The 24,209-nt window shown below is 36.4% G+C and overlaps 1 long non-coding RNA gene across 1 annotated transcript; it reads left to right on the top strand.

Annotated features, from left to right (window-relative positions):
- The first annotated feature begins 18,709 nt into the window (after positions 1 to 18,709).
- On the top strand, positions 18,710 to 23,936 carry LOC132643697 (uncharacterized). Its single transcript, XR_009583710.1, has 2 exons — positions 18,710 to 18,847; positions 23,022 to 23,936. It is a non-coding gene; the product is annotated as an uncharacterized LOC132643697 (long non-coding RNA).
- Positions 23,937 to 24,209: the final 273 nt, after the last annotated feature.

Raw genomic sequence — 24,209 nt, 5'->3', positions numbered from 1 at the left:
GATAAGAAGATTGAGAAATTAGTAAACTTCATAGCTGTAACATCCCGTACCTTTAACATAAGCTTTGACCATGATCCTAGACTTAGAAAATTAGATAAAGAATGTGGGAATTGGAAATTTCCTCTTCAGTTGTAAGATGGTGGTTTACGCCCATGAACAGTGATAGTATTTCAGTATACGACCCGTATTTCAAGTCGTAAACTAGTACCAAAGATTTCTGAGCATTCTGGAATTTGACACTTAGAGGTTACATCGTTAAATACGGACTGTATTTCAAAATACGGCTCTTATTTCAAAACGTATTTGGAATTTGGGAAAACATCCTTGATAAAAGTTGTAGAGCTTTGAAATACCTTTCCAACGGTATATTATGGGGGTCAAACGGACATCTGTGCAAAGAGTTATGGCCATGATACAAGAAATATACATGCTAAGTACAAGTTATTTCACGAAAATCATAGGCTTCTTAGCCAACTATATTATGTTCATGTTTTTAGGAGTTGCACGAATTACCGAGAAGGCTCAGATAGCCTGAAACTACGTAGCCACCGTAGGACAAGAATCACTCCGCCCAGATAGGACGATACCTTAATTTTACACTGAATGGATCCATCAGGCATGACACCACCTCATACCCTAGCAAGGTATGGGGGCTCTGCTGGTCCGGCGAGGTACCAGACTCCACGTACCCACGTGGTGATATTATATTGTCGGTTACGAAATGCTCTCCCTACCTACCATGTTTTACTCATGCTTTATATTATATATGTATTCATGTTCATGCTCATAACCAGGTTTCAGTTTCACGTTCAGTTCTTATCTTTATTACTTTATGTCCCATGTTATTTCATTCAGTTGCATTACATACCAGTACATTCAATGTGCTGGCGTCCCCTTTTATTGCCCGGGGGCTTGCATTTCACGATGCAGATACTAATATACAGGACGACACATCTGCTCAGTAGGACAGCATTCGTATCAGCTTATTGGTGAGCCCCATCTCATTCAGGGTTTAGTCAACTTTTGTTTTATGATTAGTTATGCATCTAAGGTATGCTGGGGGCCTTGTTCCAGTAAGTATGTTTTCCAGTCAGACTCATGATAAAGGTTTCATAGACTAGACAAGTCAGTTATGTTATGTCAGACATTCAGAGTCGTATAGCCATTTTGGCTTATTCATGTTATTTCCGCACTCATGTTTAAACAAGTATTTTTTATTAAGTATTATGACTTACTACGTTTTATAAAGGCTCATCATGCATTCACGTTATATTCCGCTCATGTTATGCCTCATGATGATTCAGCAAGCCATGTGGTTCGCTCGGTCACATGCAGTAAGGCACCGAGTGCCGTGTTTTGCCCAGGCCATGGTTCGAGGCGTGACAAAGCTTGGTATCATAGCCTAGGTTCAAGTGTCTTAAGAAGTCTATGGAACCGTGTCCAGTGGGGTCACTTTTATATGTGTGTGCGCGCCACACATATAAACAGTTGACCACCAAGACATTTAAGATTGTCTCACTTCTTTCAACGCTAGATCGTGCAATAGAGCTGTGTTCTCAGAAATCACTCGAACTCATGTGTTGTTTCCCATTCTACCGAATAAGCCTAGTCTCAATGGATGAGGAAGATGTAAAGCTAGTCGTTATCGATGTGTTGCTCTCCGATGGAGGCATCAGGAATTATTCTAACTCGTGCCATGAAGCTTAGAGCAGTAATTAACATTCTCTTTCCATCGAATTCTAAACGTATCGAATGCGTAAGCGGCGAGAAGGAAAATTTGAGACCCAAGACTTACCAAATAGTGCATGGTGTGTTTATCAGGTGATAATACCCTTTTAAAAACAAGTTTCGGCATGGCAGTACGCAAAGGTTATATACCTTACAGAATAAGTTTATTTGGATTATCTGACCATGGAGCTACAGTATAAAGATGATAGTTCAAATTTAAGACCCTACAGAGTAACATGTTATGAAGTTAGCTGCAGCAATCATAAATTGTCCACGGTAGTTTTAAGCAGGAAATAGCCCAAGAGCCAACCACATGTAATACTAGAAAGTCTCGACTTTTTCAAGGGTATATATATATTTTTGTCATATGAACTATGTATATGACTAAGAAGGGACTGAGTGCGATAAGAAAAACCACGAGCAGACGATATTGAATTTTTTTTGTAGGGTTAGTTTTAATTTATTTAAGCTTATTCAGATCAGACCTAGAGAGTATGATGTTAGTGAGTTACTACAAGAAGCAGATATTACTATGAGATAAAAGATATGACAATTCCCTCTCAGGTTATGCGATTAAGTATTTATCCCCGATATGGATAGTGTAATATAATTTTGAACTTGTATAGGGAGTTTGGGATTAGTTGTTCCAATTTCTCATTTGAGAATTTGAGACAGATAAAATTTCCCTAGGTGTGATCCATGCCTATAGTTCAGAAAGATAGTATACGACCCCAGAATAGAGTCAAATAAGGAGGAAAAGTTAGAAATAACCTTATGCTTCACTTTAGTACTCAGAGAAGAATTAGATAATGTGATGCTAGCAAGTGGTTAACAGAAGCATAGTAAGTAAGTTTGAATAGATACAGTGAATTAGAAATTTTCAGCAGAGTTAGTAGAAGTATGATTTAAGTACTTAGTCAAGTTAGCACTACTAAGTGGGTAAACTGTCTGAATACACCGAAGGCGTGTTAGAACCCAAAGAGTTTAATTAAATTTGAGGTATAGAAATTGGTGAAAGAAGAAAACCATCTAAGCAATAAGAGAGCAAGCTACAGAAGAGAAGCCTTTAAGGGTTATCAGAAAAGAGTTTTTCTCAAGACTGACAAAGCTAGTATGCCAGTTATGTACATTAGAAACCCGTTCATTTAAGTAATCCAGTTTTCCCAGTAAGTAAGACTTGCTTGAAGTAAGCCGAAGAAATGAGTCGTCAGTATGTTATAGGAAATTAACAGAACCATTAGATGACCACTTATCGCTAACTCAAGGGATCCACAGGCTTTAAACGCCAGCTTTTGAACTAAGGGGGATATCGTGCGATAAGGTGTTGATATAAACTATGTGTTTTGTAAGTTGATATGTGTTAAGGAGATTATGTCAGAGGGTCACAGTTTCATGTAGCCAAGATAAGGTGCGTAGAATGTGATCTTTGTCATGCTGTTGAGATCAATTACTAGGTAATTATGTTATGAGATAAAGTTCTAGATCGAATAGCGGGTTTTAAGGGTATAACGGTTCCAATTCCAGAGTAATTCATATACTATGTGGCACTAATGCCCAGACGTACTCTACTCGTGCCTTTCGTACCCATATCATGCCCATGTTAGAGATTGATACTCCGCGTTTAAGATACAAGAATTAAGACTTCATACGATAGTAAGTTATGTAAGGGAATGTCCTTTGATGTCTGGCACTTCTGGTGTGCTCATGTCTAAAGTTAAAAATCGCATTCAGGTCTCACGTATCTATCATGCTTTTATACTCATGTCCATGTTCTAGCATCTAAGTGCTTTTCAAATCTGATGATGATCTTGACCCCTATGATTATGTTATCCATGTTACCACATACTCGTGCCCCAATTCATTTTGCTATGCATTCCACTTATAGCGGTATCGTAACAATGATTTTGTGAGATAATAATGAAGGTGAACCAAGATGGATGTCCTACCCATGATTCTATGTAATTCGTGCTTATGTTCCTTTAGCTAATGTTTTACGATCATGATGACATGATTCCTTTTTCCTTTCGCTAAGTATCTAGGCCTCGTTATGTTCAAGGTGACTTTCTACCCATGTCTTAGATGCTCGAGGAACGAGTTATACATGCCTATAATCCATTCTTTCATGTGTCTTATTTATAACAAGGGCGTTTACTCACGGTGATAAGAGTAAGCTATGTTGAACCATGTCCTATTCTTTCGGTATATCTAAATCCTAAAGGTAATGTTTTATCCATGCCTTACGTCTCTGATTACCCAAGAGTTAGCCTACAATTGTACTCCACGCAAGTCACACTTATGCCTTAGTCTTACTTCAATGCTCATGAACTCAAGTCTATACGCCATGGTATGCAGATACTTATGTGAATGCCATGTTTTTCATGTACCCATGTCCCATGTCATGCTATTCACGTATTCACGTTTCATGCCATATGAATCACGTTCCCATGTACTCATGCTCCACGTTACGTCCTCCATGTACAATGCACCATGTCATGTCTGTTCTCTAAAGCAAAGTGTCTTATATGAATAGTACCAATAATTCCTTTTCTCTCAGTCCTTTATAATTCTCTCACGAGAATGAGCAACATGAGCTAAGGTATTCATAATCATGATTAACAACTAACAAGATAATCAGAAGTAAGGTGCATTCCTATATTCAAATAGATATATTTTCATGTACCCTATGGTACTTATCTCGGGAGTATTCTACTCAGATTCGACGTATTCATGTTATGCCTATGCTAGAGATTTATGAACACCTATGTGAGGATTATATTCTTGTTATACGACTCAAGTCTGTCGCATTCACATCGAGTTGCGCTTACATTCAAAACCTAAGTCATACTCCTATCTCATATTACCATAGTGACATACGAACGTCTGTGATTATGTCTCTAAGTATCCAAATCCTACACGCGCTTAGTATTCAACCCACATGTTGTAACAATAATGTTTCGACATTCAGATCCCATGTTACGATATCCATTTTCACACGTACTCGTATCTCATGACAGTTTAGCACTCATGTATTCATGTCATCCAGTCTTCGTGTATTTATGTCCCACGTCATGCATCTGTCGCCCAGGTAATCATGTCATGTTCGTGCCTATTTCCAGTACTCATGTCATTCGTGCCTACACATTTCTTCCAAACCCCATGTGTAGTAATCATGTAATCATTCAGCCAATATCCGTGTGTTCAAGCCAGCTCAGTATTTATGTTAGATACATTCAAGATTCAGTAATCACGTTATGTCACATCATGCGTATTAAGATGCTATGTGAGTTGTGTGTTGGTACTTTAGTTAGTTGGCAGGCATTTGAGAAATGTCGTGAGGGTCCGAATTATGAAGGAAGTCCTGCCATAAATTTTGTAGATTCCAGAGTTAGTAGCGATTCTTAACCACTAGTCATAAATCGAGGACAAATGTTTCATGATTCTCATTCATGTTGGCGCTACTCAGTTTCATGTTCCCCATGTGATCACGTACTCAGTTCTCATGATCCATGACCATGTTCCCACGTAACCATGTCAAGCTCTTATGTTTTACGTCATGTTTCTTTCATGTTCATGTATTCAAGCCATGTCCAGCCATGTTCTTAACCATGACCCATCATTCGAGGACGAATGATCCCAAGGGGGAGATATTGTAACACCCCGTACCTTTAACCTAAGCTTTGACCATGATCCTAGGCTTAGAAAACCAGATAAAGAATGTGGGAATTAGAAATTTCCTCTTCAGTTGTAAGATGGTGGTTTACGCCCATGAACAGTGACCGTATTTCAGTATACGACCCGTATTTCAAGTCGTAAACTGGTACCAAAGATTTCTGAGCATTCTGGAATTTGACATTTAGAGGTTACATCGTTAAATACTGACCGTATTTCAAAATATGGCCTGTATTTCAAAACGTATTTGGAATTTGGGAAAACATTCTTGATGAAAGTTGTAGAGCTTTGAAATACCTTTCCAACGGTATATTATGGGGGTCAAACGGACATCTGTGCAAAGAGTTATGGCCATTTTACTGAAGAGACGCAGTGCAGTCCATATGGAATACAGACCGTATTTCAAAATACGGCCTGTCTTTCAAAATACGGCCAGTATTTTGCTGGACGTAAAGTTCAATTTTCCAGAACAGTATATATTCGTCCATATCAGTTCAAATCATTATTTTTCATTCCTTCAAGCCCTAGAACGACCTCCTACCCTCCTCCATCATCAAGAACACCAAGGTAAGCTTACTCTAATTATTCCAACTGAATTCTAACATATACTCTAATAATCTAAACAAAAAATCATCATTCCTAAACTAGGGTTTTCAAGAAAACCCATCTCAAGGTTTAAGATTCAAGATTTTGGAAATCTTCTTCAAAGTTCAACTCTTTAATTCAAGTTTTGGAGCATTACCAGGTATGTAGAGTTACTATCTACGTGTGGGAACATCATTGTTCTTCCCCACGCCTCCTAATTCATAAAGTATGAAACTTTACAAAACTAGGGTTTCTATTCTATACTATGCTCATGATAACCCTAGTGTCACGACCCAGCCCCGTGGGTCGTGACTGGTGCCCTAGCTGGACACCCAGACGGACTTACTTACCAGATCGACATATCACAGACTTATTCAAATTTTACATACATTAGTTTGAGCAAATACTAAAAAGCAAACATCATCTTAAGCGGTCACTTATACAGAAATATCATACCAAAACCGGTAAGCTGGCGGAATACACATCGCCCAAACGTACACATACATATACAAACATGTTGGCCGTTATGGCCATAATAGTAAACAGGACCGCTTAAGACACAAACCATAACATAATCGGACAAACATGACCCATGACCCACATATATGTCTACAGGCCTCTACAAACCATAACAGAAACATATGACGGGACAGGGCCCCGCCGTACCCCAATAGTCAAATATACAGAGGCATATGTACAAAAGATATATACCAAAAGATGAGCTCCAGATCAAAGGGAGCAATCCAACATAGCAGAATATGTAGCCTACACTGGCGGGTCTCCTGCACGTATGTCTGTACCTGCGGGCATGAAACGCAGCCCCCGAAGAAAGGGGGTCAGTACGAAAGATGTACTGAGTATGTAAAGCATAGAGTACAGAAATCCAAACCACAACTGAAGTGAAAGATACAGAAAGAGAATACCGAATCAGTATACCAAAACCTGTGCTAAAAACATATGTACATAGTGCAAAATAAAACAAATCATGCATAAGGCTCAGGAACGTGGTCACCACTCCGACGCTGGTGCCACAACACAGCATACTCCAGAAGGTTTCAAATCTCCGTACAACCCCGAACATAACACATCATCACAACATATCATATCATCAAAACATATCATAAGCCATATCACAGCATAACTCCATAAACGGTACCCGGCCCTATGGCGAGGTCTCGGGAACCGTAACACATCATACTGCCGAATATGTCATAATACGCACGATCACAAAACGGGCTCGGGATCCGGCGAACGATATCATAATAACATGCACGAGCGGAGTAGTGAGAAATCAATGCAATTTACATATAAAAACAATGGTGAAGACTTGGTATGATCATATGACAACAAACTAAGTAAACTAGTTTGAATAACCGAACAATATGGAATCTGTCTCACAAAAGTATTTCTGAAATCGGATTTGTAATTTAGAGTATATATTAGAATATAATGGAGCCACTAAAACGTCATTCTTTGGTAGCCAGAATCATAAGCAAAAGTTCCTTTTTGACATCATACAAAAATAAGTCGAATAGGACGAACGAAGGAGATCTCGGGGCTAGCGGGCCCACCTCGGGTCAAGTCGAGGTGGCATATGTAATTTACAAACATTAGACTCTATGGAGTCACCCATGAAAGTTTCAAGGGGATTCGGTTACGTTTATGATAATTATAGATGTTTGAACATTTCCTTCCAACAAAGTAAAAGGTTCTAATTCAATTTTGCTGAATGAAATAGTACCAAAAGTAAACTCGGATTTCTATGAACAGAATAACCCCCGAGGCTCAAATCCAAACCTAGTACACCTAGGACATGCCAAGAGAAGGAAAGGGATAACTTTACATACCTTATTCGCGTCCTACGCTCGTCCGAGCTCAACTCCCGTTTCCACCAAAATCTACAATTGGTCATAGTTACCAAATATGAGTTACAAGCTTTTAAGAATTCAAACTTAAATCCATATTTGTCTACCGAAATTTCGGCAGCATTTTCCCTATAACTTCAACATCCCTGAGAATTAACTCGGCCATAATATCAACAACAACACCCACAACAATACCAACAACATCAACAACCACAACAAAACACATGCTTACATAATCATTCTTACTTCCTACATAATGCACACTTCCATTCCAACTTCACATTACCAAACTAATATCAACATTTTCCATATTCATTAACTAATTCAAGATTATTCAAACATATTTCAATAGCATCCCAAACAATATTCAAGGATTCAAGCAATCCTGCCAACTCCATATTCCATCCGAAACTTCTACAATTACAACGAAGCTACAAAGTCGCATTGTCTTCCTTTAAATTCATTAACAACAACCATAATTCACATTTTAGAATTTTACTTCCATGGTTACATAAAAACTACATTAGAAGTATATAGTTTCCCATAACAACATACAACCAATTTCAATGCCGACTCGATTCATTAAACCTTTATTTACGTCACAAAGGTCACAACGACATACCTAACCAACTAAATGAACTTCACTTCACCTTCCCTTCACTACACTATGGCTCACGGCCATGCACCACTTCACACACACACACGACCATGCACACACACCACAATTCCATAATTCTCATCGAATTCCAATTATTATAACGTATACACTTATCCCATAACACAAAAGAATAGAATTCTTACCTTTTTCTTCAAATTCTCACTTGCCGCAAATGTTGTTTTCTCGCTTAACTAATTATACCACTGCGAAGAGCGTCTTGAACTTGTTAAGAATTCGAGAAGGATGAGATTTTAGAATCAAAGTTGGAAGGCTAGAATTTTTTTTTTCTCTTGAGCTTCGGCCGAATGGCCTTATGGAGGGGCTCTCAATTTTTTTTTTTGTTTTTCTTGAATCTTCTAGTTGAAGATGACTAATGGTCCCTTATATTTATCTATCACATGACTTAATTAATTCATGGGCTTGGACCCCTTTTCTTGGACCATGGCCGGCCAAGCCCTTAAATTGGGCCTCTAATTTGTGACTTTTTCTCTAGCCCAATTACTTGGTTCAATAATTTGTACTTCACGAAATTAATTTTTAAAATTCCAATTTTGCCCTTAGCCTTCCTCAATATTTCCGTATCAATATTCTTTCATGAACAACTCATATGTTAAATAAAATAGAAACATGGCCTTATTTCTTACAAGTCAAAATTATTTTGAATTTTCCGAACGCGCAAAAATACGGGATATAACACCTAGGTCCATGTCTATGACTATATTATGTTTGAATTGCTATTATTCTATCATTGTGTTCTTGATACTCATTATGATTATTGAGAATCTGTCTGTAATCCATGAAAATCCATATTTTGTATTCCATGGGTTCTTGCATGCATGTTTTTGACTAAGAAGGATTGTTTCATGAATATCCTATATGTCTACAAGTTTCCATGCAATTAAATCATATAATTACTTTCATGCCATGATACAAGAAATATACATGCTAAGTACAAGTTATTTCACGAAAATCATAGGCTTCTTAGCCAACTATATTATGTTCATGTTTTTGGGAGTTGCACGAATTACCGAGAAGGCTCAGATAGCCTGAAACTACGTAGCCACCGTAGGACAAGGATCGCTCCGCCCAGATAGGACGATACCTTAATTTTACACTGAATGGATCCATCAGGCATGACACCACCTCATACCTTGGCAAGGTATGGGGGCTCTGCTGGTCCGGCGAGGTACCAGACTCCACGTACCCACGTGGTGATATTATATTGTCGGTTACGAAATGCTCTCCCTACCTACCATGTTTTACTCATGCTTTATATTATATATGTATTCATGTTCATGCTCATAACCAGGTTTCAGTTTCACGTTCAGTTCTTATCTTTATTACTTTATGTCCCATGTTATTTCATTCAGTTGCATTACATACCAGTACATTCAATGTGCTGGCGTCCCCTTTTATTGCCCGGGGGCTTGCATTTCACGATGCAGATACTAATATACAGGACGACACATCTGCTCAGTAGGACAACATTCGTATCAGCTTATTGGTGAGCCCCATCTCATTCGGGGTTTAGTCAACTTTTGTTTTATGATTAGTTATGCATCTAAGGTATGCTGGGGGCCTTGTTCCAGTAAGTATGTTTTCCAGTCAGACTCATGATAGAGGTTTCATAGACTAGACAAGTCAGTTATGTTATGTCAGACATTCAGAGTCGTATAGCCATTTTGGCTCATTCATGTTATTTCCGCACTCATGTTTAAACAAGTATTTTTATTAAGTATTATGACTTACTACGTTTTATAAAGGCTCATCATGCATTCACGTTATATTCCGCTCATGTTATGCCTCATGATGATTCAGCAAGCCATGTGGTTCGCTTGGTCACGTGCATTAAGGCACCGAGTGCCGTGTTTCGCCCAGGTTATGGTTCGGGGCGTGACAATAGCTCTTTTGTTTCAATAGAGAAATATATTTCCTTAATTTATTATTATCCATTGACATATTTAAGGCATTTTCTTCACAGTCGTTTATATAACTGTTTTTCTTGCTACTTCATTGATTAGCACAGGACTTTTCATAGTCCATTTTACCAGTTATGCTGCTTATGCAAGTCATTTTTCTAAAAGAGTATGTTTCTTTTCTTATCTTGCTATCTGCTATATTTATTTTTAAGGATTAATTTTCTTTTAGTTGTAGAACGTATTAAGACGAACTAAACTAGATGATCCATAATTTACTTTTTGTATATATCGTATGAAAATCTCCAGTTCTTCACCATATCCATATATATAAAAAACGATTATGGGGTAAAATGTATTGATTAGCCATTGGCAGTTGATATTGAAACTTTTGCGGAAGAAATGTCAACGCTCATCAAGGGGTGCATTAGCATTTATATGACCAAAAATTGAATTACATGATAAATTAATGTTGGGGGTGTTCGGATTTTAGAGATACTTTTATTTGCAAGAAAACTAATTATGCCACAGACCATAACATTTTTATAAGGTTTAGGTGGTATTGTAATTTTAGGAATTAGTGAGAGTTGATAATGGATAGCTAATAGGAGTAGTAAATTTACAACAGACAATGGTGCAATTAATGTTTTCGATCTATTGAGGAATTATTTTTGGCTTTCAATAACTTTACTAATTAAATAAAAATTACATTAGAAGGAGAATTAGTTAAACTTTATATTAATAATAAATAAATTAAAGATTTATTACAAAAAAAATAAAATAAGGTGATAAACGTAATATCATAAACCACAAGAGAGATTAGTGTTAGGAGGCCATAGGAGAGTCTTTGAAATTATCCCTAAATAATTTCATTAATAAACTTACTATTATTATGATGATGACAAATATTATTGAATTTAAATAATAATAAAAGTTTCAAGTAATATAATAAAAGATTAATAATATAATTAAGTTTCTAAAGTAGGAAATTTCAATAATTACTTAGTGCATATAGCACCAAACTAATAATTATTAAACTATTGATAGATTTTATAATAAAATAAGAAGAGAACTTAAGTTTATGCTAAATGTAAAACACTAACTACAATATGATATTAGAAAAATAATGTATAAATAGGAGGATTAAAGAAAAAGCAAAGATATTTATTCTTTGACTTAATTTAGACGATAAAACAAAGTAAAAATACTCACTATTATTATTATTGAAAAAATTTAAATAATAAAATTTTTAAAATTGTACGAACAAATAAAATTTCATGAGTAAGCAAAATCATATTTATCTCTAATTAGTAAAAGTGAAGTAATGAATAATAACATAAGTCAAATAACAAGCTAATATGAAGTTATTTGGCAAAGTAACAATACCGAATAAATATAATGCAACTACGATAAATAAGAAATAAAAGAATATATAAATAATAAAATTCAATGTAGAATATAAATGAATAAGTATTATATCAGAATCATTTAAATGTGAAAATAATAATACCATCACCGCATCGCGCGGGTACTAATGCTAATTGTACTAAATGATTAGACTTAATAGGCTTAGATAAATAAGATAATAATTTTTTTTGATTAATTTCATTGTAATTTGATACCGCGCATCGCGCGGGTACGAATACTAGTTTAAAAATAATTTACTCCTCTGTCTCAATTAATGTGATATTTTTTGCTTCCCAAGATTCAAACTGCATGAACTTTGACCAACATTTTAAGATTATTTTTTAACCAAATTGATATGAGAAAAGTTGAAACTAATAGTACTCCCTCCGTCCCATATCACTTGGCCATATTACTAAAAATATATGTCCCAAATTACTTGTTCATTTACAAAATCAAAATAAAATTAATTAAATCTTTCCAATCTTATCCTTAGTACTAAATATTCTTGAAAATAGTCAATATTGATTAGAATGTATTTATTGGAGAGAGATAGGGGTAAGATAGTAAAATACATCTTTTATTTATGATTTCTTAAGGAGCTTGTAAAAGGGAATGTGGCCAAGTAATATGGGATGGAGGGAGTACGTTTCATGTAGTTTTTAAATATATAAATTTTATCTTAAAATATTAAGTTAATCTAATCCAATTAACTTTAAAGTTTAGTCAAATTGACTCTCGAGAAGCGAAAAATATCACTTAAATTGGGACAGAGGGAGTAACTTAAAACTTTTCTTTTTGCACTTAATGAAATGATTTAGAGTCATACAAATATTTATGGCTTGTTTTAGATCACAAGTTTCTCAAGTCTTTTTTTTTTTTTTTAAATTCTGTATCTAGTCAAATTATATCACATAAATTGAAACGGAGGGAGTAGTAAAATAGGATATCAGTTTTATAGTTATCTTATTGGATAAGAATTCTGCTTTGATCGTCTTTTTGTTGTGGCCTGAGTTGATTTTGTGCTATGCTTTAAATGGATAAGAGGGAGAGAAGGAGAGTGATGGTTATTTGGTGCAGCTAAAGGTCAATGACACATTAGAGAACATTTGTTTTAGGCGAAATACATGATTAAACACTCCGTCGTGATTCAAAGTGCCTATCAAACACATTTTTTACAATTTCAAACTAGCCCAAATGCGTGAATGCCACTCTTTGAAGTGGAAGACAAGACCAGTGCAAAATGTTACACGTCAACAAAAATAAAACTAGTGTAAATTCAAAAGGCCAAAAGCTGGAAAACAAAAAGAGGGGGGAGCCCAAAAAAAAAAAAAAAAAAGATTAAGAAAAAGAAGAAGAGGAGCCTCTCCCATCCACAGCACCGACGATTGTTTACTTATTTTCAAGACATTTGCTCAATCTTATTTCCTTTTACTTCAAAATATATGTCATGGCAGAGGAATTAAGGCATAGCAGTTGAAGTAAATAGATGTTAAAGTCAAATTGGTGAACGCACAGGGAAAAGTTGGGGAGGGCTTCTTTTTATTTTTTATAAAGAAATTGTTTTTAGTTACATGTGGCAACTTTTGAAAAAAAAAGAAGGAGAAATCAGTCCACGCGCCTACGAGGTGAAAAACACTCTTGATGCCATGTCGGCCTTTTGTGTTTAATAGGCATACTCCGAGTCACGTTGAAGTGTTTAAAATGTATTATTATAACACTCCGTAAATCCGGGATAGGTGTGAATGTTTAAATGAGTATTAGTGTGACATTTAGACATATGAGGTACTATCAAGATGAGTTTGAGTGGAAATAGTTGATTTAAGATCAAGACGAATAGTGTAGTGCATAAGATTCGATAGAACCGATCAAGTAGTGCATAAGATTCGATAGAACCGATCAAGTTTACGGTAGGTCTGATTTCTAGCCTAATTAAGTGAAAATCCGTTGAGAATTTGAGAAAAACTTAAATCATGAAAGTTGTAGATCTTTGAAATAACTTTCTAACCAACTATGGTAAAGTCCAAACGGAGCTCTGCACCAAGAGTTATGCCCGTTTTACTGAAGCCTGTCTGGGACGACAACAAGAATACGACCAGAATGCGGTTGCAAACTCCAAATGCGACGCCGCAAGTCCACTTTGCATTTCAGGCCAATTTTCAAATCTTACTGGTTTGCATATGTGACCAGAATGCCACCGCAAACTTAGAATGCGACCACATATGCTACGTAACATCCCCAACTTGACAAAAATTGTATAAGAACGGGATTTTTTTTTTGGACGACTTTTTGAGGAGAAAACAACAGTAGGGCTTCTCCAAACCCTACAAGGTGAGTTCCTAACCATCCTATGATTAAATTATACCAAAGTAATAAGGATTAACACTAGATTATCTTTCCAATCAATGGATTCTTGAAAATCAAAGGAAGAACAATTGAAGAAGACTTTTGGGGGAATCTCATAAAGGTAAGATCTTTGACCTCTAATGGGATTACTGAATGGATTGAGACTAGTGTGAGTTATTACAAGTGGTTAGAATCCATGGGTGAATCATCTGAAAGAAAGAACATGAATGTTGACTTAAAAACCTTAGTTTTTCCAAAAAGGGGGAGATGGGTGGAATTAGATTGAAGTTCTAATCTTTATCATCCTAATCAATTGTAGAGCGATTGTTGAACGGGGGAAAATCCGTTGGTAGCGTTTTTAGCGGGAATTGAGGTATGTCTCTTTTGAAAACCTTCTTTTGAAGTATGTCTCTTTTCGAATATACTTTTCAACCTTTAAAATGGTTTCTTTGCCAAGGTTTATGTGCGTGAGGGATAAGCCCGCATTAAAAGTTATGTGTATTATATTATATGTATATATTCGTGATTTCGCTATCAAGGGACGATTGAAATTGAATTATAAAGCTTTGAACTTTGAACATGCTTTACCCCCTTATAAAGGATGACTTAACTCAATTTTGAAAAAGATGATCTTCGAACTGTTTTGCCCCTACTATGGGATGATTAAATTGATTTCTAAAGTGATAATATTTAAACATAATTTTCCCTTATTATGGGATGATTGAACTTGGTTCCTAAAACATGGGTCTTTAATGTGTTTGGCCCTATGAATGAGTTTTAGCGAGTTGAATGTCGATTAATGATTGAACATGGTTTTTAAACCGCTTAATGACTTGATCTACCATGTTAACGGGATGGTGAACATAATTTATAATGAACAATTTGACTATCATGATATGACATGTGATTCGGCTTCCATGCAATGATTTGAGATTCGTTTTCCAGGCCATAAGTTGAGATTCGACTAATATGCCATGATTTCTATTATTTGTATTTGGGCTAGGTACTCGGGAGGAAGGAACAGATCCTAATGGGTTTTGCCTAGCCATTCGGGAGGAAGAGTGACCGCCGAGGGTCGATAGCCTCGTGGTTCATGCCTAGCCATTCGGGAGGAAGAGTGGTCATCGAGGGTTGATAACTCCGGTGTGGTCTTTGCCTAGCTATTCAGGAGGAAAGGTAGCCATCGTGGGTTGATAGCCTCGATGTTGGGCTTTTATGCAGTTTAGGGAACCTTAAGTGGTCATCCCTTCGTTATATTGATTTGGGCCTGTATTGGCACGTGTTGTACTTTGATTGCCTGTAAGTGGCTTGTTGATGATCTTGAGTTCAAGATTGAAAGGACTTAACGTGATCAAAGGTATAATAAGTTGAAATTGATCTATTCATGTGTTATGACTTTTATTGGTGATTTTACTAAGGTTGTTGGCTTACTCTATCTTTGGATTTGGAATTGTTTTGAGGGAGCTTAAGGTAACGAAAACGACTTAAGGATTCAAAGTGATTATTTCTTCATCATTGACTTATACTGGACATTCATGAGATGTTATCATTTGTTTGAACTGTTTCTCAATACTGATTTCAATTACACTTATTGCTTATATATTTTGCTATTAACTATTGTCCCGGAGACACTCACTGAGTACCCAGTACTCAGACATACGATTGTTGTTTTTGATGGTATGTCAGGTAACGAAGAACAGCAGGTTCGTGGCGCGTACGAAGTAGGAGAACTTGCTGCTTTCCAGACTGATTGGTGAGCCCACACCCTTGTTCGTGGGACATGCCTCTATCTTAGTTTATTATTTTGATTTTCGGGCTCCGTCCCGAAGTTAGACTATTAAGTTATTTATCTTAGAAACTCCATATATAGCTATTATTGCTTTGGGTAGTTGTTGAAGTCTCGTTTGACTTGTTAGGTATTTTGTCACATTTTATGACTGAGTATTTATATTACACTTCCGCTGGTTAACTTTATAAGTGTAAGCACGCTTCCATTTAATCATAAATGATTGTTTTAAATAAATATTAAAAGACTATTGAAAGAGATAGGTGTTTATTGATTTTTATAAGGTGCTTCCTGTATTGTTCATAGTATCGGATGCCTGTTGCGTCTAGGGTGAGTTTTGGGGCGTGACAATTATCCATGGGTTTATCGTACAAATGCCCCTATTTCGGGGTGGTCTATAATTTTTGCCCTTCACTTTTGGCGTAGGATAAATTAAATTTCGGCTGGCATAGTTAACGTTTAGCTTTGACATATGTATCGTAATATCTCACAAGTTATGTCGGACAAGACAAAACTTTCAACATAATTTGAAAAAGGCTTAAGTTTAGATTTTGCTCGGCATAGATAGCGTTTAGCTTCGGCATATATATCGACACATCCACACAAGTTATGCCGGAACAAAAGGCAAAACTTTCAACACTCAACATAATCTGAAAAATGCTACATAACTATGCCGCATAACTTAATTTATACAGAACTTGTGCGAGCGAGGTAATAGTTCAGTTTCCGAAGATAAAAATATTATAGAACTTATGTCGAACGAAGCATATCTGGATATTTCAATAAATAAGCAGCAGAGACAAATATTAAAGACCATAGATATGAGTAGAGGTGAATGTGGACTGGGTTGTATCTGGTTTTTCAAATACCAAACTAAATCAATTGTGTCAGATTTTTAAATCTACAAACCAAACCAATAAAAGTCGGGTTTTTCAACTTCGGGTTTTTTCGATTTTTTTGCGCTTAAGTCTTCATACAAAATATATAACTTGTACTTCAAATATTTCTTTAGTCCTAGTAAGATACAACTATCCAACTAAGGCGTTTCTGAAGAAAATAACACTAAATGTGAGATGAGTGATGTCATTGTACTAAAGTATTCAACAAAAAGATAATGCAATCGCTAAGCCATAATGAAAATGATCAAAATCTAAAGGTATTAAGTCATGCTAAAATAACTACAGTTAATACGTATTAATTACATGACTAAATATTAAAGAAAAAACAAATTAAATTATGTATTTTCAGTGTCTAAACCAATGCAAAACTAAGAATAGATATTTAATATTATTGTTACGCCTAGTGTTAGAATTGAATTTATTCTGTTAGCATTAGTATTGATTTGACTTTATTTGAGTCACTAATATCTGTGGGCTATAAAACTTATTGGACCGTTCAAAATTCTAAGTCCAAGCTTGAAATAATATGTAAAAAGACAAAACTATGAAAAAAATCTGAGAAATATTTATAAATTACATTACAAATAAATATTTTTATGTACAAAATGTCGGTAGGTTTGGTTCGGTTTGACTTTCTTGTGAGTTAAAGCCAAGCCAAACCAAACCAATTATGAGCGTTTTTTTTTCCAATACCAAATCAAGTCAAAACAAACCACTAATCGGTTTTTTTTTTTTTTCGGTTTGACTCGGATTGTCGGGTTGGTGCGGTTTGTTGGTTTTCTTTGTACACCCCTAGATATGAGGAACAAAAATTAAAGACCAGTGTGTTTGAAGGACAATCCGTGCAAAAATATGATTATCCATATTTAGATGTCAAAATAAAAATGGACAATTTGCACTATTTCCCTTATTCGGGGGTGGTCTTTAATTTTTTTCCCCTCAAATGGGTGGTCTTTAATTTTTGTCCCTCAAATGGTTGGTCTTTAATTTTTGCCCTTCGCTAAAACCCCTTAGTTCCAGGTTCGAATCTCCGCTTAGTAAAAAAATAAAAAAAAGTTCGCAAGGTAGAGTTTGGATTTGCAAGACAGAGTTTTGCCTTCAAGCATAATCCAAACTCTCCCTTAAAGCAGAGTTTTGCCTTCAGGCATAAGGTAATGTTTTTTTTACTCAGTTGAAATTTCGCAAAACTCTGCCTTAAGGCCTAACTTTGGTCCGAATAGGCCTAACTTTGCTACGAAACTCTACCTTGCAATTTTTTTTAACTGAGCTGGGGTTCGAACCCTAAACCTTGTGGTATTAGGCGAAGGGCAAAACTTAAATACCAGTGCATTTGAAGGGCAATCCGCACAAAAAAATGAATAAAAATATCAATAAAAATTTTAGGGGCCCGCTTATGTACTTGGGCTTTGTTTTAAGATTTCTCAGCTGCTATAAAACATAAGTTGAAATATATTTTCAATCAGCAATATTGATTCCGTCCTGTTTGTCCATAAATGCAAGATGTTGAAGGAGTTTTGTTAAGCTTAGCATAGATAAGAATAATCCCACTTAATATTTGTTAGTTAGCTACATTGTTGTTTTGTTGGTTAGTTGTATTGTTGTATTTGTTAGACAGAAGCCCAACTATATTTTGGTTATGTTAATGGGCCAGCTGTAAACAACTAGATACACTGCCCACTTTCTATTTTACTTAGGCTGAATTGACCCATTTGACTCTCAGATTGTAAATAACATTTTTGTGGTTGAATAAAAATTCTCTCTGTTCTCCTTCGATAATCTAGGGTTTTCTTTAACTTCATTTCTTCAATTCAGTAGAATCATGGATTCTAACATGGTATTAGAGCGGTGCAAAAGAACGATCTTGTCACCAGCTTTCGTCCGATAGTACCCTTGTTCGAAGTTTCTCAAAGTTTCTCGAGGTGTTTTGAAGTTGAATATTGTCGATTTTGTTGGAGTTTTGGATACATTTCAACGGAGTTTGTCTTCTTCAGGTTGATTTTCAGAAGAAATCTAGTAATCTCTATCCAAACCTCGTATAGTGAGAAGAATATAGCATATTCAATGATAAATTACGATAGACTGTTGATTTCTGACTAGATTTTTTGTTTTTCGCACATCAAATTGTTAGATTTCAACACAGTCATATCTTGTTATTGTTGCTTACAGTTCAAATTTGACTAGAAATGACTAGGTCTGGGAAATGCTACGAACAATACTCAAACCTCAGTTGAAGTTTCTATTAGCGCTGAGGGCTTCACTGAGGTCACATTGGATTCATCTCACCCTTTTTACATACATCCATCGGATAGTCCAGGGTTTCATTTGTTTACAGTTCTATTCAATGGAACTGGATTTGTGATTTGGAGAAGCAACATGATAACTTCTCTATCAGCCAAAAACAAACTAGTAGTAGTAACTGGGAAAGTTGAACAACCTGAACCTAATTCTCCATATTTCTCCTATTGGGAGAGATGTAACCATATGATAAAAGCCTGGATAAGCAATTCACTAACTAGAGAGATAGCCATCAGTGTCATGTGTATTCCCACTGCCAAAGAACTCTGGGAAGACATCAATGACAGGTTTGGGCAATCCAATGGATCCAGATATATTCATCTTCAAAAGGAAATTGCCTCTTCGAGTCAAGGTCCTTCTGACATAGCAGGATATTTCACAAAGATGAGGAACCTTTGGGATGAACTTAACTCCTCTTATGTTGGTCCTACATGTACATGCGGGGATTTGGACAAGTTCATACAAGATCAACAATTGTTCCAATTTCTTAGTGGACTTAATGAGAGTTACTCTATTGTCAAGAGCAACACTCTTATGATGTCCCATCTTCCATCCTTAAGTAAAGTGTATTCCCTATTACAACAAGATGAAGGTCAAAAGGAGACAAAGTATACTGTTCCAAATTTTTCTAGTGACCCTACTTCTTTCTCTGCTTCTACATCTGCACATCCACCTCACCTTAAAGGGTTTCAACAAAAAGTTTCTTTTGATCCCAAGAAAGGTTCAAATTCCAGCATTTGCAAGTATTGCAAAAGGTTTGCGCATACTATTGATGACTGCTATAGGCTCCATGGCTACCCACCAGACTTCAAGTTTACAAAGAATAAGAAGTCTGGTTCTTCTACATCTTGTGTTCAAATGAATGAGGTGAATCACACACCTACTGTTCCTACTCCTAAATCAGCACCTATGCCACTATATGGCTTTAGTAAGGAACAGTATGGTCATATCATGAATCTCTTTCAGCAAACCTAGTCATCACATGGGTTCCCAATAACTTCTCACCTGGTGAAGGACCTGGATTTGTAAACTATGCAGGATCAAATCCCATTCCACCTCATGGTTTTAGTAGGGAGCAATACAACTACATCATGAATCTTTTCCAACAGAGTCACCTCTCACCTGGATTCCCCAACAATTTCTCACCTGGTGATGGAACTGGATTTGCTGACTTTGCAGGTAGTACTGTTTTTACTATTGATGGTTACAAAGTATGTGCATCTTCCCATTTAGGTATAAACCCTTGGATACTAGACTCAGGAGCAACAAACCACATGACACCATATAAACACCTTTTACACAATTTACAATCCCTTTCTTTTCCTTTTCTTATTACTCTACCAAATGGATATAAGCTAAAAGTTATATCCACTAGTTCTCTACATCTTAGGGAAGATCTTACTCTTCATAATGTACTTCTAGTTCCGTACTTTTATTTCAATTTAATATTTGTTTACCAGCTTCTTAAACAGTTAAAGTGCTTAGCTATTTTCTCTGAATTTGCTGCTTATTTACAGGACCCTTCTCTGAAGAGGCCACTGGAGATTGGTAAAGCAGCAAATGGTCTCTACTACTACCATCCTGGAAATAACACACATGTTGTTCCCTCTCATATCACAAATTCTGTTTCTGCTTGTAAACTACCTATTGAAATAAGTGATTCTTGTAATGTTTCATTTCCTACATTTGCTTGCAATGTCATTCCTACTTTAGTTAGTGCTTCTACACATAGTCCCTCTTGTAATCCTACTACTGCTGTTAATAAAGTGGATTTACTTTGGCATCAAAGATTAGGACACATGCCTTATCACAAAATGAGATCCATTTCTTATATTAATTCTCAAATTTCCTCCAAACAGTCCGTTGATTGTTCAATTTGTCCCTTGGCAAGACAACAAAGGTCATCTTTTCCTAATAGTCACATCCCTACCACTGCCCCTTTTGACCTAGTACATGTTGATGTATGGGGTCCATACCACACCAAAACATACAATGGCTTTAGGTACTTCCTCACACTGGTTGATGATTTTTCAAGGGCAACATGGACCCATCTCTTATCCATCAAAGGAAGTGCTTTTCTTATCCTCAAAGCATTTACAACTATGGTCAGAATGCAGTTTAATAGCTCTATTAAATCATTTAGGTCTGATAATGCATTTGAGTTAGGTGGCAGTCCAGAAGCCTCCAATTCTTTTTTGAACAAGGCATTCTCCACCAAACAACTACACCTCACACTCCTCAACAAAAATGGAGTAGTTGAAAGAAAACACAAACACTTACTAGAAACTGCAAGGGCTCTAATGTTTCAGTCCAAAATACCAACAAAATATTGGGGTGACTGCATTCTAACATCCACTTATATAGTCAACAGACTTCCATCCTCTGTTCTAAATCACCTCTCTCCATTTGAGAAACTACATGGTTCCTCACCCTCTTACAAACTTCTTAGATCCTTTGGCTGTTTATGCTATGCCACCACTCCAAAACCAGGAAGGGATAAATTCCATTCAAGAGCCATTTCTTGCATTTTCTTGGGTTACCCTTGTGGGAAAAAGGGATATAATTGCTGAACTTATCTAATCATTCCATCCTATTCTCTAGAGATGTTTGTGTTTCATGAACACTTCTTTCCTTATTCCAATCCTTCATCTCCTCCTCTATTTTTCCCATCCTCTTCCTTTCCATATGATGACAGTCATGATCCATCTGCCAATCCACATTTACCTTCACCATCACCTACTACTACTCATTCCCATCCTGCTGACAGCATTCCTGCTTCATCACCCATCTCTCCTTCCTCTACTCTTGATCTATCTTCCCCTATCCCTCCATCTTCTCTTCCTGCCCAGCCTGCTAGACCCACTAGATAATCCTCTAGGTTTCATTCTCAACCTTCTTACCTATCTGATTACATCTGTAACACAGCCCATTCTACTAATCCTGTGTCTTGTCCTTCCAAGGTTACTTCTGGGGAAATTCACATGCTTGAACCTTAGTCTTATCACTAAGTAGTTTCCAACCCTACTTGGAAAGAGGCTACGTTAAAAGAATTTTCTGCTCTTGAAGCAAATCAGACCTGGGATCTTATCCATCTTCCTCCTCATAAGAAACCCATATCATGTAAATCGATTTACAAAATCAAATAGAAATCTGATGGGTCCATTGAGAGATACAAAGCAAGATTGGTGATTAGGCGAGATACCTAAAAAGAAAGGATTGAATATACTGAAACATTCTCCCAATAGTGAAATTTACAACCATTAAGTGTCTATTATCTCTTGCTTCCAAACACAGCTGGACTGTCTATCAATTGGATGTTAACAATGCTTTCCTTCATGGTGATCTCCATGAAGAGGTCTATATGAAGGTGCCTCTTGGTCTACAAGTTTCTGCTTCATCTTCTTCTGATTCTTCTATTGTGTGGAAGCTTAAGAAATCACTATATGGTCTTAAACAGGCCTCCAGATAGTGGTTTTCCAAACTGTCCCAGGCTTTGTCTTCCAAGGGATATGTTTTAAGTAAGAATGATTATTCTCTCTTCACAAAAGTTTCTGATGGGTCACTTTCTGTTATTGCTGTGTATGTGGATGATATTCTCCTAGCTGGGGATAATGTTACCAAATTGGACAGTTTGAAAGCATTTTTAGATTCTTAGTTCAAGATTAAAGACTTATGGTCTGTTCATTACTTCTTATGCCTTGAAATTACCAAACATCCCCAAAGTTATCTCATGACCCAGAATAAGATCACTTCTAAACTATTGCATGAATTCCATTGTGATCATCTTACTCCAGTAGTTGCACCCCTTGATAATTCCATCAAATTGGTCATTGATATGGGGCAACCTCTAACTGATGCTAGTCTTTTCAGAAGAGTTGTTGGTAAACTGAATTTTCTACAACACACAAGGCCAAGTATTGCCTTCTCTGTTCAGCATTTAAGTCAATTCCTTCAGGTTCCACACATGCTAGCTGGTATACATATTCTCAGATATTTACTAAATGACCCTGATCTTGGCCTACTATTATCTAATTCACCTGATATGGTTGCTTTTTCTGATTCTATTTGGGCAGCTTATGCCCAATCAAGAAGGTCAGTTACTGGTTATTTTATTACCCTTGGTGGTTCTCCTGTCTCGTGGAAGAGCAAGAAACAACCAATGGTTTCACTATCATCTGCAGAGGCTAAGTACAGGGCCCTTAGAAAGGTTGTTACAGAGATTTCTTGGTTGGTCATTTATTGGGAGATTTGGGTTTATCTGTTTCTCAGCCTGTACCTTTTTTTTGTGACAGCCAGGCTGCCCTTCACATTGCAAGAAATCCAGTTTTCCATGAATGCACCAATCATATAGATATTGATTGCCATTTTGTACGAGACTGCTTGTCATCTGCCTGATTTCCCTTCATTATGTTTCTGCAACTGGGCAACTTGCTGACATCTTCACCAAATCTCTTGCTGGTCACTTGCATCATGAGCTTCTTGGCAAGCTTGGAGTCTTTACACCCTCCAGCTTGAGGGGGGGGGGGGTGTTAACCTTAGCATAGATCAGAATAATCCCACTTAATATTTGTTAGTTAGTTACATTATTGTTTTGTTGGTTAGTTGTATTGTTGTATTTGTTAGACAGAAGCCCAAGTGTATTTTGGTTATGTTAACGGGCCAGCTGTAAACAGCTAGATACACAACCCACTTTCTATTTACTTAGGCTGAATTGGCCCATTTGACTCTCAGATTGTAAATAACATTTTTGTGGTTGAATAAAAATTCTCTCTCCTCCTTCGATAATCTAGGGTTTTCTTTATCTTCATTTCTTCAATTCAGTAGAATCATAGATTTTAACAAGTTTCCATTAGCTATTTATTGACTCCTTCGTTTCAGCCATTTCAACTCTTCCAAAATTGATTGGATGTGAAGATTTATCACTTCCAAAGCTCGGAAACTACGAATTATTAAGAACAATAGGAAGAAACTTAACCTGTTTATTTACTGCAGTGATGCTTGATTTTCCTTTACAAGAAAACTTAAAACCAAAACTGACAAAAGGAAATACAACTATCA

This window comes from Lycium barbarum, chromosome 6 (genome assembly GCF_019175385.1).
Source record: "Lycium barbarum isolate Lr01 chromosome 6, ASM1917538v2, whole genome shotgun sequence".
Lineage (NCBI taxonomy): Eukaryota > Viridiplantae > Streptophyta > Magnoliopsida > Solanales > Solanaceae > Lycium > Lycium barbarum.
The sequence above is the reverse complement of the archived record's forward strand: the minus strand, read 5'-3'. Positions and strand labels throughout refer to the sequence as shown.